The sequence below is a fragment of the Lathyrus oleraceus genome, chromosome 5, assembly GCF_024323335.1.
Source record: "Lathyrus oleraceus cultivar Zhongwan6 chromosome 5, CAAS_Psat_ZW6_1.0, whole genome shotgun sequence".
In the NCBI taxonomy this organism is placed as follows: domain Eukaryota; kingdom Viridiplantae; phylum Streptophyta; class Magnoliopsida; order Fabales; family Fabaceae; genus Lathyrus; species Lathyrus oleraceus.
In genome coordinates, this window is record NC_066583.1 from 597,988,334 (window position 1) to 598,011,597 (window position 23,264).

At 38.1% G+C, this 23,264-nt stretch overlaps 2 pseudogenes; both read left to right on the top strand.

Annotated features, from left to right (window-relative positions):
* Nucleotides 1-8,222: 8,222 nt before the first annotated feature.
* LOC127089488 (uncharacterized) lies at nt 8,223-8,322 on the top strand (annotated as a pseudogene).
* An 11,815-nt stretch (nt 8,323-20,137) lies between these two features.
* Nucleotides 20,138-20,237, top strand: LOC127088947 (uncharacterized; annotated as a pseudogene).
* Nucleotides 20,238-23,264: the final 3,027 nt, after the last annotated feature.

Genomic DNA, 23,264 nt, shown 5'->3' on the forward strand with positions numbered 1-23,264 from the left:
GTTTCCCAATCTCTCATAATCAAGAAATATGATTTTGTTTCGATTCAGATCTTCAATTCACTACAAATTGAATGAGCATAATCAATCACACACGCCTCACGTCACTCATGTTTCCCGTTCCTGAATCAGAACGGAGCTCTAGATACCAAGTTTTGGTGCACAAGAATGAAGAACATGAATATGAATATGATGGAAGAGAAAGAATTTGTAACTAACTTTTACTCTCAAATGCAAAAATGGTTACAATGAAAATTTTGTTACAAACTGAACTTGAGTTCAGTATTATATCATCATAACCACTAAACGAAACTCAAATGAAATCTAAATGAAAATTGAACGAATTTGGATTACACTTCAATAGTTATAGGAAGTTATTCATGTATTACTATAAATAAGGTTCTAGTATTAGGATTCAGGGTGGCAATTTCATTATACAAACACTCAAACACTCAAAGTACCCAAGCGATAGAGAGAAACGAGTTACTGAGTGAAAGTATGATTTTGCAAAGCACCATTTACATATTTGATGCAATTTATTAGATTTCTTGTCCGTTACCCTTATTGACAAGAATGTTATTTTACTTTTCGTATTCATTTTTTGCAAGGAATTTGACCCTGTCGAATTCCCTTTATTTCTTTGCTTTTTACAAGTTCAATGATTACCTTTGTGCAAACTTAGAAGTTATTTTACCACTACAACACAATCAAATGTCTTTTATGGAGAAGTTAAGCATTGTATCCTAGGATTCCCTAGTTGATCCTTCAAGTAAACGTTTTCAAAGAGACTAGCGCTTGTCTTACCAAATTTAGGGGTAAATAAGTTGGCATGCCCAATGGGACCTTGTGCTAAAACCTTTTTCCATTTTAGATATTCTAGTTTCCTTTTACAAATAATTCTCATGAAATGTTCTAGATATTTGCATGCATTTAAGAAATGGAAAACCTTTATAAAAAATGAGACATCCTACTATGGACAATCCTAATTCACATAACAATCCTCAAAATGTAGTAGAACATCCCATCGAATCGACGGTTGAATAGGTAGTTGTTTCAAAGCCTGTTAGAACAATCGCTCTTATGGTGGCATCAATTTCAGTTGTGTCGATACCGGTGCAAGGGTTTCTTCCCCTACCACAACCAAGGAATCTCGCATTTAACCCTTTTTTTGCAAGACCAACTTTGGGAGATCCTAGGATGTCATTCCTTCCAAGTTTTACGCTCCATATGGGTAATAGAGAATATCCATATGGTATGCCAACAATAATGATGACAGACCTCCAATCCAATGTGTCGGCTTATTCAGATAACACAATGATGGTAATGCCACATTATAATCCATGCAATGTCTTAGCTTTTACGATGAATAATCCTAGTCGAATGATGCCTATACTAGGGGGATCAAACTTTGTTCCCCGACGGTGTCGAAGTTAAATACGACATCTCTTATGTCGATGAGGTAGTAAATGGATGAAAGTAACAACGAAATGGTTAACATGTTAGCCCAACATATAAGCACTATGTTTAGTCCCTTTATACAAAACACCAACAAAAGTTATGAACTATTAGCCAATCATATGGGTCTAATAACCGATTTATTCGGTGCCCCTCGGTTCCAAGCGAGACTAACTCCTCAAATCTCAAATGTTAGGCAAGTCGGAACGCATGACAATGGGAAAGCCCATGTTAACTAGTGACAGTAACAAGGAGGACTTCACCATATACAACCTCACATACAAAGAGATTGTAACACCTTTCTAAACCCCATATATAATTATCGAATATTTTGATTAAAATCACAACCACAAGGGTGTCACACAAACTACAAACACATCCTGCTCCATAATACGGGTTACATCAATTCACATTAAACTTGTCATCGCACGCTCACTTCCATTTTAAACTATCATCGCAGCACAAGTATCCTCAACAATTATGGAAGGAAAGGTAAGTAATGACATTTGGTCTCAAACTCCAACTTTAATAACAAATAAGAGAGTTGTAATCAATCAACTCAACATGCTTAGGAGTGCACAATAACAGAATTAGTCTTATGACTTCAACATAAACATGTCATAAAATTAAAACAAACATTCCAAACCCGATGTTACATAATCAGAGCAAAACGTTACTAAAGAAAACACTAAACTAAGAAGCAACTCCAAGAGTTGGCTTCAACTTACTTCAGTAAATGCTACTTCTGAGTATCTACATGATGCCTATCTAAAGGAAACATTTAAACAAAAAGGGTGAGAATTCATTTCAAATAATAAATGGTGCATAAACAATAAGATTAGATTAAATACAATACAACTCAAACATAATTCACAATACAACATAACACATGTATTCAAATTTCACCCACTTCACAATAATACACAATCAATATGTAAATGTGACCCTAAACGACATAACAGACTCATATACATGCGGTACCGAATTTAACAATTTTTCTTATCATAAACCGGGCTCCAACAAACTGTGAGTCCTTGAGTCATACACTAAGCTCCATGCCTTAACATCAAGCTAGGGACAATTACCAATCACCAACATTGAAACTTATAATCGCCTCTTTCACAATGGTTTCAATTATGAACCGAGTTCCAATCAACTACGAACCCATGAGCCCCACACCGAGCTCCAAGCCTCAATATCAAGCTTGGGACAATTACTAGTTACAAACATTAAAACCTGTAATTGCCTCTTTCACAACAACAACAACAACAACAACCCATGATGCATGAATGAATGTATGCATCTTCGCAACAACTCAACAACACATACGGTATCACATCAACCGGATAATTTCCTGTACAACATCAAAAGGATAGTTTCACATATAAACTACACATCTCAAATCAACATGTTATCATTATAAGTATAACAATCCATCTCATACTCACATCAATATTATCGCAACAATTGCAACAACATAAACGGTAGCACATTGAACTGCATAATTTCATGTACAACATCAACAGGATAGTTTCACATCGAAACCATACATCACAACCCACATTGTCATCAAAACACAATAATTAAACAACCTACAATTATGTTATCAATTTACCACATCAATTTATCAACAACAAAAACTCAATGTTTCGCTAAACGGTTCATAACATCATCATGAAAACCACAACATTACACACCTAATCATATTTCAGTAATTCCTAACTCTCAGTACCACGTTATATATCTGAGTGTTATCTTTCTAATGCTTTAAACGACACATCATTTGGATATATGGATCAAAAGTTATGGCCAAAATCGTCGAACACTACAAAATGAACATTCTGGCAGTTATGTGTCGACACATGACTCGTACAGGTTGGCTCATGACCTATACAGGTCGGCACATAACATGTATAGGTCGGCTCATGACCTATGCAGGTCGACACATAATATGTACAAGTTGGTTTATATACCTCATTTTTAAAGCTTGTAGCATTCTGTTAGATGTGTTGACTGCTCATGTCGACTCATGACCTATACAGGTCAACTCATAACCTCTACAGGTCGGCACATGCATTGAACAAATCGATATATGACCTTCATAGGTCGACTCATACTTCTATTTTTTGTTAAAAAAACTTAGTTTTTTAATCATCCAAACACTACCTCATGTGCCAAAATTCATATTACACAAATCAGTCAAACAAAATCCAATTTCTTATTGTTATAACTTCCTAACTCGTCATTTACTCCATAGGTTCGTGAATCAACATCATATTACAATAATCTCATCATGTTCATCATCTTTAAATCATCATTAACACAATTAAGGTCAAAACCTTCAAACATCAATCAATGGCATAACATCATCAACAACATCAAAACAAAATATATGCATACATATGATACACAAATTTCATGCCAATTCCATCATACAATGACAGTTATAACATAAAAATCTGAATTGAGATTTAGAACATCCAATCCTAAGGAGGTTAAGGGTTTCTCCATTCTACCATTCCATCACACCCCTTATTATTGAAATGATTTTCCACCCTTACCTGAAATTCTGACAATTGATGCAATCCTCTTTTGATTTTCCTTCTTCTATCTCTAGCCAATTTGCCTATTTTGCTCCAACTTCCAAAAACGCGTACTATAACCTCCATCCCTTCAGAATTCTCTTCTTTATCAAAAAACCTAATTCCCCCATTAGGCTATCCCCATCTTAACCTTAATATTTTTTCACAATGCCTACCTTGTCCTCACTTACTCAACATAAGCCCAATATTGCCCTCAAAATCTCTACACACTCCCTTTTTCTTATTATTTTATTAAATAATCAATTAAATCATAATTATTTTAATTATCTAAAATAACTAAATTATTCTAGATTAATCCTATGGTCACAACCCTTTAATTATTCTACCATCTCAAGGACACATACCCCACCAACACCTAACAATAAAATAATTATGAAAATACATAATTCAAACAAAATACATAATTAAATCAAAATGACTTACATAAAATAAATTACTAAAATTTGTGTGTCATAACTCTCCCTCACTTAAATAATTTTTGCCATCAAAAATTATCTCAAGTGAACAGATTTGAATACGAATCTCTCATATGGCTCTCAAGCTCCCAAGTTATGCTCCCACCAACTGGTCCTCCCCACACTACCTTCACCAATGCAATTTCTTTACCATGTAAGTATTTTACTTCCCGATCCTATATCTGTATGGGTGATACCTCAATAGTCAGGTTATCTCTCACCTGCACATCATCCACTTGGATCAAATGAGACGGATCCAGAATGTATCTCCTCAACTGAGACACATGAAACACATTATGAAGATTAGCAAGCAGCGGTGGCAAGGTAATCCAATAGGTCACATCCCATATCCTCTATAGAATCTGGTAAGGACTAACAAAATACGGCGTGACCTTTTGAGACTTCAAAGCTTGACCAAAACCGGTTACCGGAGTAACTCTCAAAACACTTGGTCTCCCTCTTGGAACTAAAGTGCTTTCCTTCTTATATCATGATAACTCTTTTGGCGACTCTGAGAAGCTTTCATCTTTTCCTAAATCATATGATCTTCTCTGTGGTCTGTTGGACAATCTCAGGTCCAAGCACAACACTCTCACATGACTCATGCCAACAAAAGTGAGTCATACACCTAATACGATACAACACCTCATAAGGTGCTATCCCAATACCTTGTCCTCATTTACTCAATATAAGCTCAATATTACCCTCAAAATCTCTATACACTCCCTTTTTCTTATTATTTTATTAAATAATCAATTAAATCATAATTATTTTAATTATCTAAAATTAACTCTAAATTATTTTAGATTAGTCCTATGGTCATAACCCCTTAATTGTTCTCCCATCTCAAGGACACATACTCCACCAACACCCAACAATAAAATAATCTTAAAAATATATAATTCTAACAAAATACATAATCAAATCAAAATGACTTACATAAAATAATCAAACGACATATCCAATAATGAGAATCTGAAAAAATGAAGTATTTTCCAAATTCTCTAATGAATAACGCCTTAACAGGGTTCACCACACTCCCCCCTTGTTTAATACATACTTGGATTCAGTTAGAAAGGGTGTTCCATGAATAATTCTACATGGGTCAATCCAAAATTAGTCTTAAGGAACTGGCCAGTGTTAGGCGAAAGATGCCTGAGTCAAAAGAAAATTACTTGAATAGGTTTAGACTTCTCAAAGTGAGATTATTTACTCAATTCCCTGAGTATGAGTTGGTAGAAGTGGCCGCTTGTGGCTTAGATTATACTATTAGGAAGAAACTAGACACTAAATACCTAAGGGACATGACCAAATTGGTAGATAGAGTTCACCATGTTGAGCGTTTCAAATATGAGAAGGCTAGGTCGAATAAGTATAATAAGAAAGAAAAGATTGCCTATGCAGAAACAAACGGTTGTTTAGGGTCTAACTCATTCGACGAATATATCGAAGAGAGTGAGGTCCATGTGGCCAAATTAAAGTTAGAGCCTCCTTATGTTTGCAAGTTGTTAAAACCATCGAATGGGGAAAATCCTATCGAACCCAGTAAGAATGAAAAATTTGTTAATAAAATATATACTTTTGACATACCAAAATATGAAGAAATATTTTGATTTGTTATTCACTGATGGGAAGATTATAGTGCCTCTGTGCCTAAAAACTCCCCCATTAGAATAAAGTAAAAAGAGAGGCTTTCCTAAGTACCATAATTTTTTGGGTCATAAAACCTCACAATCTGTGCTTTTTTGAGACTTCAGTTTTGTGAGAACCCTAAAGCCTCAATGGAAGTGGACTATCATCCCTTATAGATCGAAGCAGCAAACTTTGCTAAACTCGTCGACATCATGATGGTGAGGCAAATGATGGCCTGGACATGAAGGTCGAATAAGTGGAATAGGAAACTGCATAAGGTATGGTCGAAAAGATGAAAGTGGTGTTCCCCAAAGCTAAGGAGGAAATTATCGACTTTCTGAACCGCTACATGTTGGGAAATTCAAAGATCATATTGTACCCTAGGTGCAGTGTAGTCTTCGACGAAAAATATGAAAAGGAAATCAAAGTTGTTAGATCTTTCGACCCATGGAGGGGTAACATGGGTGGATCGACATCAAGATTCTTTTTTGACAAGAGAGAAGTTCTAGACAGGAACCAAAACTTCCCAAGGAATTCTGGAAATTCCAAGAAATCTTATGTTCCCCCAATCAACACACCTAAGGGAGAATGGGTGATACCTATGAATCAAAAATCCCCAAACCAACAAAAAGGGAAAGTGGTCGACATGGGAATAAGGTCTTCTTACAACGACAACTCCCATGTGTCAAAGAAGTACTCCCATGTTTCCCATAATTACAAATGGAAGAATCCTATGAAGAGGAAACAATGGTGTCAACATCAGAGAAACAAGAAGGCTGCTTCTGAAGCCTCTAAAACCAACATTGATAACAAACCATCTGCATATAAGGCCAACGAAGTGGCCAAGAAAACTGTTAAGCAGATACAGTCTCCAACTACGACATCCCTAGAGAAAAAATATGTTGATCTCATAGCGTAACCAGATGACAAAATAGTGACAGACAACTTTGATACGCGGTCAAAAGATGACCTTGAAATTACTTGTAACATTGTCTCAGTGTTACCTAGAGAATTTGATCAAGTCTCATAAGTTTTTAAGCCAGAAAAGGATGCTACAATGGAAGAGATGGTGAATCAGAATCCGCTATGCTACTACGAGATGGACAATGGCATTGTCTAGGAATAACACACCATATTTAAAATACTAGATGCTGGTATGATTGACCACTTGAAGCCCTTATGCATAAGGGAAAAAGTAGATAATGGCAGAGCCAATAAGGTGTTTGTTGATGGAGGAGCAACACTGAACTTAATGCCTTATTTCCTTCTGAAGAAAAAAGGGAAATTCGACACTGATCTTCGACCACATAACATGGTGTTGTCGAACTATGAAGGAAAGATTAGCCATATTTGTGTTTCCAGCATTTTGTTATGGGTAGCCAAGGCATCTACTTTGCTTGCTAGTTGTTTAAGTTGTTCGCCAGTGTGTACATTCTGGTTTAAAAAATCTTTATTGGTTTGTTGTTGGGAAGCTATAAAGTTTTCCATCATGATTTCCAAGTTGGATTTCCTAGGCGCGTTATTGTTAGGCATGGATGGGTTCGGTTTCTGATATCCCGGAGGTATAGCTGGGGCTTGATTTGGAGATTGTCCAGGTGCGTACAAAGCATTATTACTCTTATATGAAAAGTTTGGATGGTTCTTCCAATTTGAGTTATAGGTATTCGAGTAGGGGCTTCCTTGAGCATAGTTTACTTGCTCTGCTTGGATTCCTGTCAAGAGTTGACAATCCGTAGGAGTGTGACCTTGGATTCCACAGACCTCGCAATTCTGAGTTATAGCAACCACGGCGGCTGGAGGTGATACGTTTAAACTTTCAATTTTCTGGACCAAAGCATCCACTTTTGCATTAACGTGATCAAGGTTGCTTATCTCGTACATGCCAGTTTTCGTTTGAGGTTTTTCCACCATTGTTCGTTCGGTTCCCCACTGATAGTGGTTTTGGGCCATGCTCTCGATAAGCTGGTAAGCATCAGCATAAGATTTGTTCATTAGTGCACCACCTGCAGCGGCGTCTATTGTTAACCTTGTGTTGTACAAGAGACCATTATAAAATGTGTGAATTACTAACCAGTCTTCCAAACCATGGTGTGGGCAAAGTCTCATCATATTTTTGTATCTTTCCCATGCTTCGAAAAGAGACTCGTTGTCTTTCTGTTTAAATCCGTTTATCTGGGCTCTTAACATAGCTGTTTTGCTTGGCGGAAAGTATCGGGCAAGAAAAACTTTCTTCAACTCGTTCCATGTGGTGACTGAGTTGGAAGGAAGAGATTGAAGCCATCTTCTAGCGCTATCTCTTAATGAAAAAGGAAAAAGACGAAGTCGAATTGCCTCTCAAGTGACACCATTAACTTTAACAGTATCAGCGTATTGGACAAATACGGATAAATGAAGGTTTGGATCCTCGGTAGGATTTCCAGAGAATTGGTTCTGTTGCACAGCCTGCAACAGCGAAGGTTTAAGTTCGAAGTTGTTTGCTTCGATAGCGGGTGGAGCAATACTTGAATGCGGCTCATCTTGCGATGGAGCGGCGTAATCTCTAAGAGCACGAGCTGGTTCTGCCATCTCGGTTATCGAAGGAAAAAGGTTTTTGAAATCAGGAAGTTCTATAGGAGGGAGATTGTTTGCAGCACGATATTCCCGAATTCGTCGTAAGACTCGGAGATATAGTTCGATATCGTTGATTCGTAAATAGAGCGGTTCGCCTTGAGAGCGAGTGCGTGGCATACAAATCAACGAAAGAAAGAATAGAAGAAAAAGAAACCTTAGTCTCTACAGCGTAACGGAAGAGTTACGATATCGATTAAATAAAAGTCCCCGGCAACGGCGCCAAAAACTTGATCGCTCGACTTCGTGAGTCGAGAATGGGGTACAAACTGCAAGTGCACAGTTCTATCGCGTAGTTTTAAAAGATATCGATCCCACAGGGACTTATGAATCGATATACCGTTATCTAAGGTTACTTCGTAAAGCTAAGGTGAACAATGTTTGATTGTTTGGGGGAAAGCTAAAAACTAAACTAAGATCTAGATTAAATATTAATAAAGCAGATATCGGTATGCAGTTCGTCGTAATTAGGGAATCAATCCTTCGTCGGTCTCTTGGTTTTAAAATAAATCTTTTCAGTTGACTTTATTGATTAAAAGTTTTATCTCAAACTCTCGCTCTATTGAATAAACCATGATTTTATGTTAATGTAGCTGTCACTTATAATTAAGTCAAAAACCATTTTTTGAAAGCAATACAGTCCATAGAAACTCTTTTCAAGAAAACGCCGACCGTTTAAACACCCTTATCTCAAACTCTCGCTCTGTTGACTTAGGTTATATAGTTAAATTCGAATGCTTAACTCTCGTCCTCACATTCAATCTTTAAAAATACTTTTTGGAAAAGATCGGAATTTAATTAACTCTAAAACTTGCTCTCGCCCTGATCCAGAATTAATGTCTAATTTACACTGTCCAGTTAAAACCTCAAACTCTCGCTCTATTGATTTTAACTTCTTTATGTCTTTTACTTTCGTAAAAACCTTTGTTATTAAACCTGTAAATTTAAACCGTAAAAAGAGTGATTTTAATTCTAAACTTAATTTAACCGACTTAGTTTTTATTCCTTCATTCCGCTTACTTTACATACCGATACCTAAATAAATTAGCCAGACATGCTAAACAAACTAAAATATTTATCATGCATAAACAGACTCATCCCAGGCAGATAATATAAATAAATAATAAAACAAAGCATTAAATAATAATTAAAGAACCTGAATGAGGTAAACAATAGTCTTGAACACTCCACCACAAGCCGGTAGGATTTGTTCTTGGATTCTTCAGTTAAACAACAAATTAAAACGAAGGAAATAAAACTAGATTCTAACGTAAGGTTAGATCCGGTAAAAAGGTGTACAATAGTTTCAGGTGTAGAAACTATTGTACGAAAAGAATTAACTAAATGCTAAAAGGAAAAAGGAAAATAGAAATTGCAAAAGAGATAAAGTAGAACTCGTAAAAATAATAAAGAAACAATGCCTAAGCTGCTGGAAAAATAAAATATGCAAAACCGAAAACGGCAAAGGAAAAATGTGGAAAAGCTTCGGGACCCTCTTTGGTTTTGCAAGTGGCTATTTATATATGTTTGAGTAACCGCTTCCGCTGCCAAAAAGTCTTCAACGTGGATAAATGCATGGCGTGGATATAGGGCCCAACACTCCTCAACGTCTCCTCAACGTCTCTGAGGCGTTCCTTGCGCCAAAAATGTAGGGGAATGGTGTGACGTTCGTCACACCATGTGTGACGTCCGTCACAGGAGTGTGCAAGGCGTGACGCTCGTCACGCCCTCTGTGACGTACGTCACATGCACGGCACCTGCGCTTTTGTGTTTTGGGCTGGACTTTGACATTTGGTTCATTTTCTTTCCTTTTTGCACCTCCTTTTCTTCCATTTTTACTTGTGCTTCAAAATAAGCCACCTGAGACAAATAGGAAGAAAATACCGCGTAATATCTAATAAAATGAAGTGAACTGAAATAAATAATAATAAAATTTAATTGAATTAAGTCCAAAAATATGATATAATTTCGTGTTATCAAACTCCCCCATACTTAGATCTTTGCTTGTCCTCAAGCAAAATTCGGTATAGAACTCGTTAAAGGTTTTAGCCAGATAAAATTTCAAAACACACATCAATTCGTAATAGGTTGCAAGTGGATTTAGTTTAGAAGCAACTTGAGTTTAATCTTGACATCAACAACCACCGTCACAACCTAGATAACCCAGCCTTATGCAAATCAGTTCAAGTACACTATGATAGCTATCCTGGTTCCTTTATTCTTATTTCACCCGTTTTCATTCTAGCGAAATCACATTAAACCCTTTATCTTTTCGCGCACATAGTGGAGTAACCGGTTAGTGATTATGATCCCTCTTTTAGCTAGAAGTTCTGGTACATAAGTCGGATAACTTCGTTATTCAGCCCATTGCAAATTGCGGGGGATCGAACCGTAGTTCGCCCTACCAAGTTCAGTACCAGATACCTACTGAACCAACTCATAATGGATCTTTCATATTGTGTTTTTGTATGATCTGCAACCTTTAGATTAAATGATCTGGTAAGGATCACCTAACTTAATTAGTGCATTTCCTGATATATAATTTTTTTTTTTTTATGTTACTTTGGGAATCATTCACTTATATTCATCGGCTCTCCACGTAGTTTGCTATTAAGATGGTGCTGATTTCTCGTATAAACTACTTGGGGTTACTATAAAACTAAAAGTTCAGGGGATTGGTATAATAGGTACTTATCCTGATCTAACGTGTTGGGTTCGTTTAGAGTGTTTGGCGGTAGTAGTCTTTGTCTTGATTCGACTCAAGATCGATAAGATGAGCAACCTTTATACTTATTGGGTGTTGAATTTTTGTTGTTGTGGCTCATGAAAATTTGAGGGAATAGATAATAGAAATTTGTTCACACTCGGGACTTAACTTAAAATAATAGTTTTTTTTTTTTTTTAAATAATACAATATAATTAAAATAACAATGGAGGGAAAGGTACATACTTGAAAAATGAAAATAGAAAGAACATGGTTCCACCCCCCCCCCCCCCCCCCCCCCCATACTTAAACTAAACATTGTCCCCAATGTTTTAAGGAAATGAAATACAATATGGAAAGGAAAAAGAAACTACAACTAAGGCTGCCTTCCGCCTCTGGTTCTTGGACCTGGTGATCTCTGACGTAAGTCTGAGTTGTCTAATCTGCTGAACAACTCAGTAAACCGCTGGTCGGTTATGGCATTCCTAGCATCCTGTTGTTGTTGCATTTGGCGCATCATTTGCATCATCTCGACATTCTGTGCCTGCATACCATCAATAGCATCCATGATGTCGTCGTTGGTTGCAGGCCTTCTTCGTCGACGACGTTGGGAGGATGAGCCAGTTGCATTACCGGAAGGGTTGAGCGGGACTGACTGTTGTGTAGGAGGATGATCACCTTGCTCCATTGCTTCAAACTCGTCCGTGTGCGGGTTTGTTTGTGAAGGCTCGGTGGCTTCGGGAGCATTTAGATCATAGAGGTGGCGGTCGGGGTTTGTGACATCAGTTAGGGTGATATTTGGTAGAACAACGCTTGGGACTGCTTGGTTGTTCACCATAAGATAATATCCTCCACCTACTCTGTTCTTAATCAGGCGGCTGGATCGACAGTAGCTGATATCCATAGATAGGGGAGGTAGAGATTCTAAAGTTTGGAGTTTATCCCCTAGGTTTAGGCCAAGTGCTATGGTGGTGATTAATCCACCAATTATAAAGGGTTGCCGGCCTCTAGCACATAAGGTGCGGATATGATGAAATAGAAAGGAGGCGGCGTTTACCTGAGTATCCGGTTCGAAGACGCATTGGAGGAAGAAAAGCTCCTTTGAGTTGACCTTGCTGTTGTTCGGTCTTCCAAAAACTGTGTTTTGCAAGATGCGGATAAAGTACCGGATAGTGGGGTTATGTATATGGGAAAGAAGGAGCTCTTCCCAGTTGTAGGTATCTATACCGGAAATTTTCTTGAAAATGCCGAAAACGTCAACTGTGTTCCAGTTTGAGTTTGGAGGGATTCTGGGGTGTTCCAGACCTTCTATGGGAAATTGTAGCATGGTACTCAATTGGTTTTGGGTTAAGGAGTACTCGGTGTTAAACATACGGAAGGTTGCGGTACCGGTTAAAAATTCGTCTTCACCGGCGGGAGTGGTGTAGTCGTATGAACTTAAGAATTCTAAGGTTAGGGATGGGTAGGTGGGTTGATTATGAGTGCAAAGGAAGGTTAAGTTGGCTAGGCGGAGCATCCATTCGATACCTTGGAGTAATCCTAATTGTTGTAAACAAGTTAAATCGGGATACCCGGTGGAAACGACGCCTCGCTGTTGGAAACGCTCGAGTTGCTCCCTTTGATAATTTTCATCTTCGGATCGGAAGATGATATTTCCGAAATTCTGATTTCCTGCCATTGTGATGAACGAATTTTGAATGAGTGATTTGGAAGGAAAAGAAATGTATTTGATAGGAGAGAATGGTTTGTGGTGAATGAAGGAAGGTTTGGTGGGTATTTATAGGAAAAGAATTTGGAAGTTGGAAAGGAGGTGGTTGAAAAGTGAATGAATATGGGTAAATGTGAATAAATAGGGAAGATAAAAAGTTGAAGGGGTGTAACGTTCGTCTCCAACGGCTCCTTAACGTTCACCTAGTCTGAAGGGCGTTACGCTCGTTACAGGTGTATGACGGGCGTAACAGGTTCTTAGTGTGACGTCCGTGACAGAATGTGTGACGCTCGTCACACTGTCTGTTTGGCCAATGTTCAGCTAGCGTCCTTCAGGTAAGTTATTATATATTGTTATTATTATTTTTTTTGTTTGTTTTCTACTGAATGATTTATTCTGCAATTTAATTTCTCCTGCATGCTTATTTTACTTTGTATAATAATAAGTCATAGGTAGCAACAGTAGAGAACATAATAGCTATTGCATGATAAAATTAAATAAATAACTTCCATAAAATGATCATAATGTAATATTGGAAAGAAGAACAAAAGAAATGCGAAACGGAAACAAATGCGAACATGAATTCAAATAACATTAATGAATAATCTAGCTTAAAACTAAATAACTAAGAAAAACAAATAAATACTATCCATCTGCACGATCTCTGGCCGGAGGAGCAAAAGAGTTAACACGATGTAGCAACTCGTGAAACTGATCTGTCATACTGCTCATGTATCCTAGAACTTCGTGTCTCATGTCAGTAAATTCTTCTCTGAGGGCGCCTTGTTCTGACATCAAAGCTTCAATGGCGGTGTTATAATCAGTTCCGGGCATATGATGCCGGAGGTCGGATACTGTTGATTCTTCGGTCTGAATAGGCTGAGGAGGAGGGTCAATATCATAATAGCCAGATGGTGTCTGAGGGTCAGATTCAGCATGAGGGATCTGGTCATCATAAGTCTCATAGTCATCACAAATCTCATAGTCCTGGATGGATTCAGTGGATCTAGCCGGAGAGGGGGTTTCGTTCAGGTTGTAGAGCCAGTTACTGCGGTTATGAACACTAGTCCTAGGATCGGGCATGGTGAAAAGGCAAAGAACTTGGTTATCAATAATAAGCTCAAACTCGTCAGACCCTAGGTTTGCTATAAACATAGTGTTGAAGAGGAAGGGTATACTCATAGTAGTAATGCCACAAAAAGGGCTTAGGTCAAGCATAGGTTGACGTAATCCAATAGCATTACCTATCATAGTTATCAAACCGCCTATTCGGATTGGTGCTCGCTCATCCTGGATAAGGTGGTCCATATTAGCTAACATAAAAGTGGCACCGTTTACTGGACGGTTCTGGGAAGCACAAAATATGATGAAGAGTTCATCACGTGAAACTGAAGTACTATTTGGCTTCTTCCCAAATAAAGTGTGGGTCAGGATCTTATGGAAATAGCGAAAGGTCGGGTTGTGTATGTTTCCAGAGAGAAACTCATGTTCCTCGGGCTCGTCATTTCCAGTCAACTTACCCCAAAAGTGTTCAAGTTCTCTATATTCAAAAAGTTCTTCCTGGCTTACTGTGAATGTGTCAAAGGAGGTAGGAAAACCCAAAAGGTTGGTAAAGTCTCTAATATTAAATTGGTACTCCATGTTGAACATTCTGAACTGGATAAAACCTCTGCTAATTCCTTTTCCATGGCTGGGTAGATAGATTAATGAGCTAAGGAATTCTAGTGTGAGTCTCCGGTAGGTGGTGAAATGTCTCAGGATAGGGGATGTCTCCCATCCTATCTGATTCAGCAAATACAGGACACTTTGTCTCAGTCCAAGGGCAGTCATAGCCCAATCATCAGCATATAAACTAGGTAGCATCTCTCTAGTGGCTAGTTCTTCAAACTTTTGTTTTTGAGCCATTCCTCTGAATTTGATACCCATACGATCAATATGTCCCATCTGGTTAGTGTTAGCTAGAGAAAAGAAAACATGAGTTTTAGTCAGGATTTGGCCAAATGCCGAAAGAAGAAAGAAAAGTTATTATTAAATTAAAATGAATTAGGAATGAATACTAAACAGAAATTAAAAGAATAATTAAGGAAGAAATAGGAAGATAATAATAATAATAAAAGGAAATAATAAAATAATCGTGGGTTGTCTCCCACTAAGCGCTTTGTTTAAATGTCGCAAGCTCGACAAAGAAACTGTTAAATATAATCTATTAATCCTGGAGGCGTTTCGTCTAAGTGTAGGATTTGCGAATCTCCATTGGTTTCCGCATAGTGATAGTGTTTTAGACGTTGCCCGTTTACGGTGAACGGTTCTGTGGATTTGCCTTTAATTTCTATCGCTCCACTGGGAAAGATGTTAGTGATATGAAAAGGTCTTGACCATCTGGATCGTAGTTTTCCCGGGAATAACTTTAGTCTAGAGTTAAATAAAAGGACTGCGTTGCCTTGCTTGAAGATTTTCCTTGATATACGCTTGTCATGCCATTGTTTTGTTCTTTCTTTGTAGATTCTGGCATTTTCATAGGCGTCTCTTCTGAGTTCCTCTAATTCGTTTATGTCAAGGATTCTCTTTTCACCGGCGGCTTTATAGTTTAGATTCAGGTTTCTAATAGCCCAATAGGCCTTATGTTCTAACTCTACCGGGAGGTGGCAGGATTTTCCATATATGAGCTTGAATGGGGTCGTCCCTATGGGGGTTTTATAAGCAGTTCGGTATGCCCACAAAGCTTCTGGTAATTTCAATGACCAATCTTTCCTTGAAGTGGCGACTGTTTTTTCTAGTATTTGCTTGATTTCTCAGTTAGATACTTCCACTTGTCCACTGGTTTGAGGGTGGTAAGGTGTCGCTATCCTATGTCTCACGCCATATTTAAATAATAATTTTTCGAGTACCTTGGATATAAAGTGCGATCCACCATCACTGACTACTATTCTTGGGATTCCAAATCTCGGAAATATTATATTCTTAAAGAGTCTAGTTACTACTCGGGTGTCATTTGTTGGAGAAGCTATAGCTTCGATCCATTTTGATACGTAGTCAACTGCCACGAGTATGTATTTGTTACCGAAAGAGGATGGAAAAGGTCCCATGAAGTCTATTCCCCACACGTCGAAGATCTCTACTTCCAAAATACCTTTTTGTGGCATCTCGTCATGTCTAGATATGTTTCCCGTGCGTTGACATCTGTCACATTCCTTAATAGCCGCATGTACGTCCTTCCATATAGTTGGCCTATAAAAGCCTGCTTGTAGGATTTTAGAGTAGGTCTTGGATGTACTTGTGTGTCCACCATAAGGAGCGGAGTGGCAGTGTTGGATTATATTTTCTACCTCTTCTTCGGGTATACATCGACGGAAAATACCATCGGGGCCCCTTTTGAAAAGTAAGGGATCGTCCCAGTAATAGTGTTTTATATCGTAAAAGAATCGTTTCTTCTGCTGGTAGGATAAAGTGGGCGGAATTATTCCGGCGGCTAAATAATTGACTAGATCAGCGTACCATGGTGTGACAGATATAGATAAGGTGGTTTCTACTTGCATGTCGGAGTTGTTCTCTTCCAAAGTAGCTATAAGTTTATCGTACGAGAAATCATCGTTAATTGAGGTTCTTTCCGGTTCAAGGTTCTCAAGTCTAGAGAGGTGGTCTGCTACTACGTTTTCAGTTCCTTTCTTGTCTTTGATTTCTAAATCGAATTCTTGTAGCAACAAGATCCATCTTAGGAGTCTAGGTTTAGCATCCTTTTTTTGTTAAAAGGTACTTGATAGCAGCGTGATCAGTGTAAACTATTATTTTGGCTCCGACCAAGTAAGAACGAAATTTATCTAGCGCAAATACAACTGCTAGGAGTTCTTTCTCGGTAGTGGCGTAATTCATTTGCGCTTCATCCAGGGTTCTGCTTGCGTAATATATAACGTGAAGCTTTTTATCCTTTCGTTGTCCTAAAACAGCACCTACAGCATAATCGCTGGCATCGCACATTATTTCGAATGGTTCATTCCAGTCGGGTGTCTGCATTATGGGTGCGGAGATCAATGCTTGCTTAAGCGCTTGAAATGCTTTTAAACAGTTATCGTCGAATATGAAATCAACATCTTTCATCAATAGTCCGGTTAAAGGTTTAGTTATCTTAGAGAAGTCTTTGATGAATCGTCGGTAAAAACCGGCGTGTCCTAAGAAGCTTCGTACTTCTCTCACAGTTTTCGGGGGTTGAAGGTTTTCGATTACCTCTATTTTGGCTTTGTCTACTTCAATTCCTCTGTTCGAGATGATGTGTCCTAAAACAATTCCTTCTTGCACCATAAAATGGCACTTCTCCCAGTTAAGTACTAAGTTTACTTTCACACATCGCTCAAGAACTCTTTCTAGGTTTTCAAGGCATTCTTCAAAACTTTGTCCGTATACGGAAAAGTCATCCATAAATACTTCCATGATATTTTTGAGAAAGTCGGCGAAAATTGCCATCATGCATCTTTGAAAGGTTGCAGGAGCATTACACAGGCCAAACGACATTCGTCTATAAGCGAAGGTACCGAAAGGGCATGTGAACGTTGTCTTTTCTTGGTCATCAGGGTGAATTGGTATTTGGAAGAAGCCTGAATAACCGTCTAGATAACAGAAATGTGAATGTTTTGCTAATCGTTCTAACATCTGGTCAATGAATGGTAAAGGGAAATGATCTTTTCGGGTTGCTTTGTTTAGTTTCCTATAGTCAATGCACATTCTCCATCCCGATTCGATTCGTTTAGTTATAGTTTCCCCTTTTTCGTTTTCAATAACGGTTATGCCTCCTTTCTTTGGTACTACATGTACAGGACTAACCCATTTGCTATCAGATATAGGATATATAATACCTGCTTCTAATAACTTGGTTATTTCCTTCTTTACTACCTCACTCAGGATCGGATTTAGTCTCCTCTGGTGTTCCCTAGAGGTTTTACAGTCTTCTTCTAACATGATGCGGTGCATACAAATAGAAGGACTTATTCCTTTAAGATCAGTGATGTGGTAACCTAGTGCGGTTGGATACTTTCTTAAGATATGTAGGAGTTTTTCTGTTTCGAGTCTTCCTAGGTCTGCATTAACTATCACAGGTCGTTCAAGTTCTAAGTCTAGGAATTCATATCTCAGATTTTTGGGGAGTGTTTTCAGGTCAGGGGTTGGTTTGTTAAGACATTGCGTGGGGTCCGGTGTTATTGCTGAACATTGGTTAGATTTGTCTTTTAGAGGATAGTCTGATGATTTGTCTTTTAGAGGATAGTCTGATGATTTGTCTTCTCCTAACTCTGCTTCTTTTATGCATTCATCGATGATATCCATGAAGTAACATGTATCTTCTATTGCAGGTGCTTTCAAGAATTGGGAAAGAATGAACTCAATTTTCTCTTCACCTACTTCGAAGGTGAGTCGTCCTCGTTTTACGTCTATGATTGCACCGGCAGTTGCTAAAAACGGTCTTCCCAGTATAATGGGTGTAATATCATCTTCTCTAATGTCCATAATTGTAAAATCAGTTGGAATGTAGAATTGACCTATGCGTACGGGAACGTTTTCAAGAATTCCTACAGGATATTTTATGGAACGATCTGCTAGTTGCACAGACATTTTGGTTGGTCTTAATTCTCCCATTTCCAGTTTCTTACATGTGGATAAAGGCATAACGCTAATTCCGGTTCCTAAATCGCATAAGGCTTTGTCGATGACAAATTTTCCTATGTGACAGGGTATAGAGAAACTACCCGGATCCTTGAGTTTAGGAGGCATGTTTTGGATTATAGCGCTACATTCGGCAGGGAGTGTAACGGTTTCGCTATCTTCAAGTTTCCTCTTATTAGAAAGAATTTCTTTTAAGAATTTAGCATAGGAGGGCATCTGCGTAATAGCTTCGGTGAACGGAATTGTAACGTTTAATTGTTTAAGGAGATCAACAAATTTTCTGAATTGGCCCGCATCTTTGGTTTTAACAAGCCTTTGAGGGTAAGGGATAGGTGGTTTGTAAGGTGGTGGAGGTACATAAGGTTCCTTCTTTTCTAGGGTTTCCTTATTACTCTCTTCCTTTTCCTTAGGTTCACTTTCCTCAGTTGATTTCTTAGGGTTTTGGTTTTCTATCCTTGGATCAGACGGTCCTTCCACTTCCGTTCCACTTCTTAATATAATTGCATGAGCGTGGCTTCTCGGGTTAGGTTGGGGCTGTCCAGGGAATGTACCAGTTGGGGCAGCAGTAGGTGCTTGTTGTTGAGCTACTTGTGATATTTGTGTTTCCAGCATTTTGTTATGGGTAGCCAAGGCATCTACTTTGCTTGTTAGTTGTTTAAGTTGTTCGCCAGTGTGTACATTCTGGTTTAAAAAATCTTTATTGGTTTGTTGTTGGGAAGCTATAAAGTTTTCCATCATGATTTCCAAGTTGGATTTCCTAGGCGCGTTATTGTTAGGCATGGATGGGTTCGGTTTCTGATATCCCGGAGGTATAGCTGGGGCTTGATTTGGAGATTGTCCAGGTGCGTACAAAGCATTATTACTCTTATATGAAAAGTTTGGATGGTTCTTCCAATTTGAGTTATAGGTATTCGAGTAGGGGCTTCCTTGAGCATAGTTTACTTGCTCTGCTTGGATTCCTGTCAAGAGTTGACAATCCGTAGGAGTGTGACCTTGGATTCCACAGACCTCGCAATTCTGAGTTATAGCAACCACGGCGGCTGGAGGTGATACGTTTAAACTTTCAATTTTCTGGACCAAAGCATCCACTTTTGCATTAACGTGATCAAGGTTGCTTATCTCGTACATGCCAGTTTTCGTTTGAGGTTTTTCCACCATTGTTCGTTCGGTTCCCCACTGATAGTGGTTTTGGGCCATGCTCTCGATAAGCTGGTAAGCATCAGCATAAGATTTGTTCATTAGTGCACCACCTGCAGCGGCGTCTATTGTTAACCTTGTGTTGTACAAGAGACCATTATAAAATGTGTGAATTACTAACCAGTCTTCCAAACCATGGTGTGGGCAAAGTCTCATCATATCTTTGTATCTTTCCCATGCTTCGAAAAGAGACTCGTTGTCTTTCTGTTTAAATCCGTTTATCTGGGCTCTTAACATAGCTGTTTTGCTTGGCGGAAAGTATCGGGCAAGAAAAACTTTCTTCAACTCGTTCCATGTGGTGACTGAGTTGGAAGGAAGAGATTGAAGCCATCTTCTAGCGCTATCTCTTAATGAAAAAGGAAAAAGACGAAGTCGAATTGCCTCTGAAGTGACACCATTAGCTTTAACAGTATCAGCGTATTGGACAAATACGGATAAATGAAGGTTTGGATCCTCGGTAGGATTTCCAGAGAATTGGTTCTGTTGCACAGCCTGCAACAGCGAAGGTTTAAGTTCGAAGTTGTTTGCTTCGATAGCGGGTGGAGCAATACTTGAATGCGGCTCATCTTGCGATGGAGCGGCGTAATCTCTAAGAGCACGAGCTGGTTCTGCCATCTCGGTTATCGAAGGAAAAAGGTTTTTGAAATCAGGAAGTTCTATAGGAGGGAGATTGTTTGCAGCACGATATTCCCGAATTCGTCGTAAGACTCGGAGATATAGTTCGATATCGTTGATTCGTAAATAGAGCGGTTCGCCTTGAGAGCGAGTGCGTGGCATACAAATCAACGAAAGAAAGAATAGAAGAAAAAGAAACCTTAGTCTCTACAGCGTAACGGAAGAGTTACGATATCGATTAAATAAAAGTCCCCGGCAACGGCGCCAAAAACTTGATCGCTCGACTTCGTGAGTCGAGAATGGGGTACAAACTGCAAGTGCACAGTTCTATCGCGTAGTTTTAAAAGATATCGATCCCACAGGGACTTATGAATCGATATACCGTTATCTAAGGTTACTTCGTAAAGCTAAGGTGAACAATGTTTGATTGTTTGGGGGAAAGCTAAAAACTAAACTAAGATCTAGATTAAATATTAATAAAGCAGATATCGGTATGCAGTTCGTCGTAATTAGGGAATCAATCCTTCGTCGGTCTCTTGGTTTTAAAATAAATCTTTTCAGTTGACTTTATTGATTAAAAGTTTTATCTCAAACTCTCGCTCTATTGAATAAACCATGATTTTATGTTAATGTAGCTGTCACTTATAATTAAGTCAAAAACCATTTTTTGAAAGCAATACAGTCCATAGAAACTCTTTTCAAGAAAACGCCGACCGTTTAAACACCCTTATCTCAAACTCTCGCTCTGTTGACTTAGGTTATATAGTTAAATTCGAATGCTTAACTCTCGTCCTCACATTCAATCTTTAAAAATACTTTTTGGAAAAGATCGGAATTTAATTAACTCTAAAACTTGCTCTCGCCCTGATCCAGAATTAATGTCTAATTTACACTGTCCAGTTAAAACCTCAAACTCTCGCTCTATTGATTTTAACTTCTTTATGTCTTTTACTTTCGTAAAAACCTTTGTTATTAAACCTGTAAATTTAAACCGTAAAAAGAGTGATTTTAATTCTAAACTTAATTTAACCGACTTAGTTTTTATTCCTTCATTCCGCTTACTTTACATACCGATACCTAAATAAATTAGCCAGACATGCTAAACAAACTAAAATATTTATCATGCATAAACAGACTCATCCCAGGCAGATAATATAAATAAATAATAAAACAAAGCATTAAATAATAATTAAAGAACCTGAATGAGGTAAACAATAGTCTTGAACACTCCACCACAAGCCGGTAGGATTTGTTCTTGGATTCTTCAGTTAAACAACAAATTAAAACGAAGGAAATAAAACTAGATTCTAACGTAAGGTTAGATCCGGTAAAAAGGTGTACAATAGTTTCAGGTGTAGAAACTATTGTACGAAAAGAATTAACTAAATGCTAAAAGGAAAAAGGAAAATAGAAATTGCAAAAGAGATAAAGTAGAACTCGTAAAAATAATAAAGAAACAATGCCTAAGCTGCTGGAAAAATAAAATATGCAAAACCGAAAACGGCAAAGGAAAAATGTGGAAAAGCTTCGGGACCCTCTTTGGTTTTGCAAGTGGCTATTTATATATGTTTGAGTAACCGCTTCCGCTGCCAAAAAGTCTTCAACGTGGATAAATGCATGGCGTGGATATAGGGCCCAACACTCCTCAACGTCTCCTCAACGTCTCTGAGGCGTTCCTTGCGCCAAAAATGTAGGGGAATGGTGTGACGTTCGTCACACCATGTGTGACGTCCGTCACAGGAGTGTGCAAGGCGTGACGCTCGTCACGCCCTCTGTGACGTCCGTCACATGCACGACACCTGCGCTTTTGTGTTTTGGGTTGGGCTTTGACATTTGGTTCATTTTCTTTCCTTTTTGCACCTCCTTTTCTTCCATTTTTACTTGTGCTTCAAAATAAGCCACCTGAGACAAATAGGAAGAAAATACCGCGTAATATCTAATAAAATGAAGTGAACTGAAATAAATAATAATAAAATTTAATTGAATTAAGTCCAAAAATATGATATAATTTCGTGTTATCAATCACAGAAATTACAAGACACGCATTGAAGGTCTTTTCAGGTTGAAACTTGGCTTATGCTTGGGTCGGATATTTTTAGGAAAGTAGGTTTAAACCTTAGGAGTTAGGTGCCTAGTTCTCCTTCTATCATCATACCTCTTTGTTCCTTTTTGACGGTAGTAGAGATTTTTTGTCCTTCTTATACTTTCATTCTTTTTCTTTTCTCTTTTTTTTTAATAAGTGTCTTTTTCCACTTCTTTTTTTCTCATTTTTTTTTTGAAATTTTGGTTAATATTCTCTAGTACCCCAACCCCAACCCAAACCCAAACTTAAAACTTTTCTCACTTACAAGAGAAACTCCAAAACTTAATCTTTTTCATACACTTTAGGAACTATACTTCTACCTAACTCCAAAGATAGGATGGAAAGAAAGGATCTTTTAAGTCATATGGCTAAGAAATTTAGTCTAAGTCACCGAAAGAAAGGCTAAAGCTCAAAGTGGTTAGCAATGGATAAATCTATTACTACATGGTGGTTGAAAAAGGCTCAAAACTATAAACGAAAACTGCCTCAATGTGTGTCGGTCAAACCAGATAAACTTAATTGGAAATAGATCAAACCAGATAAAATAATAATGCATGGA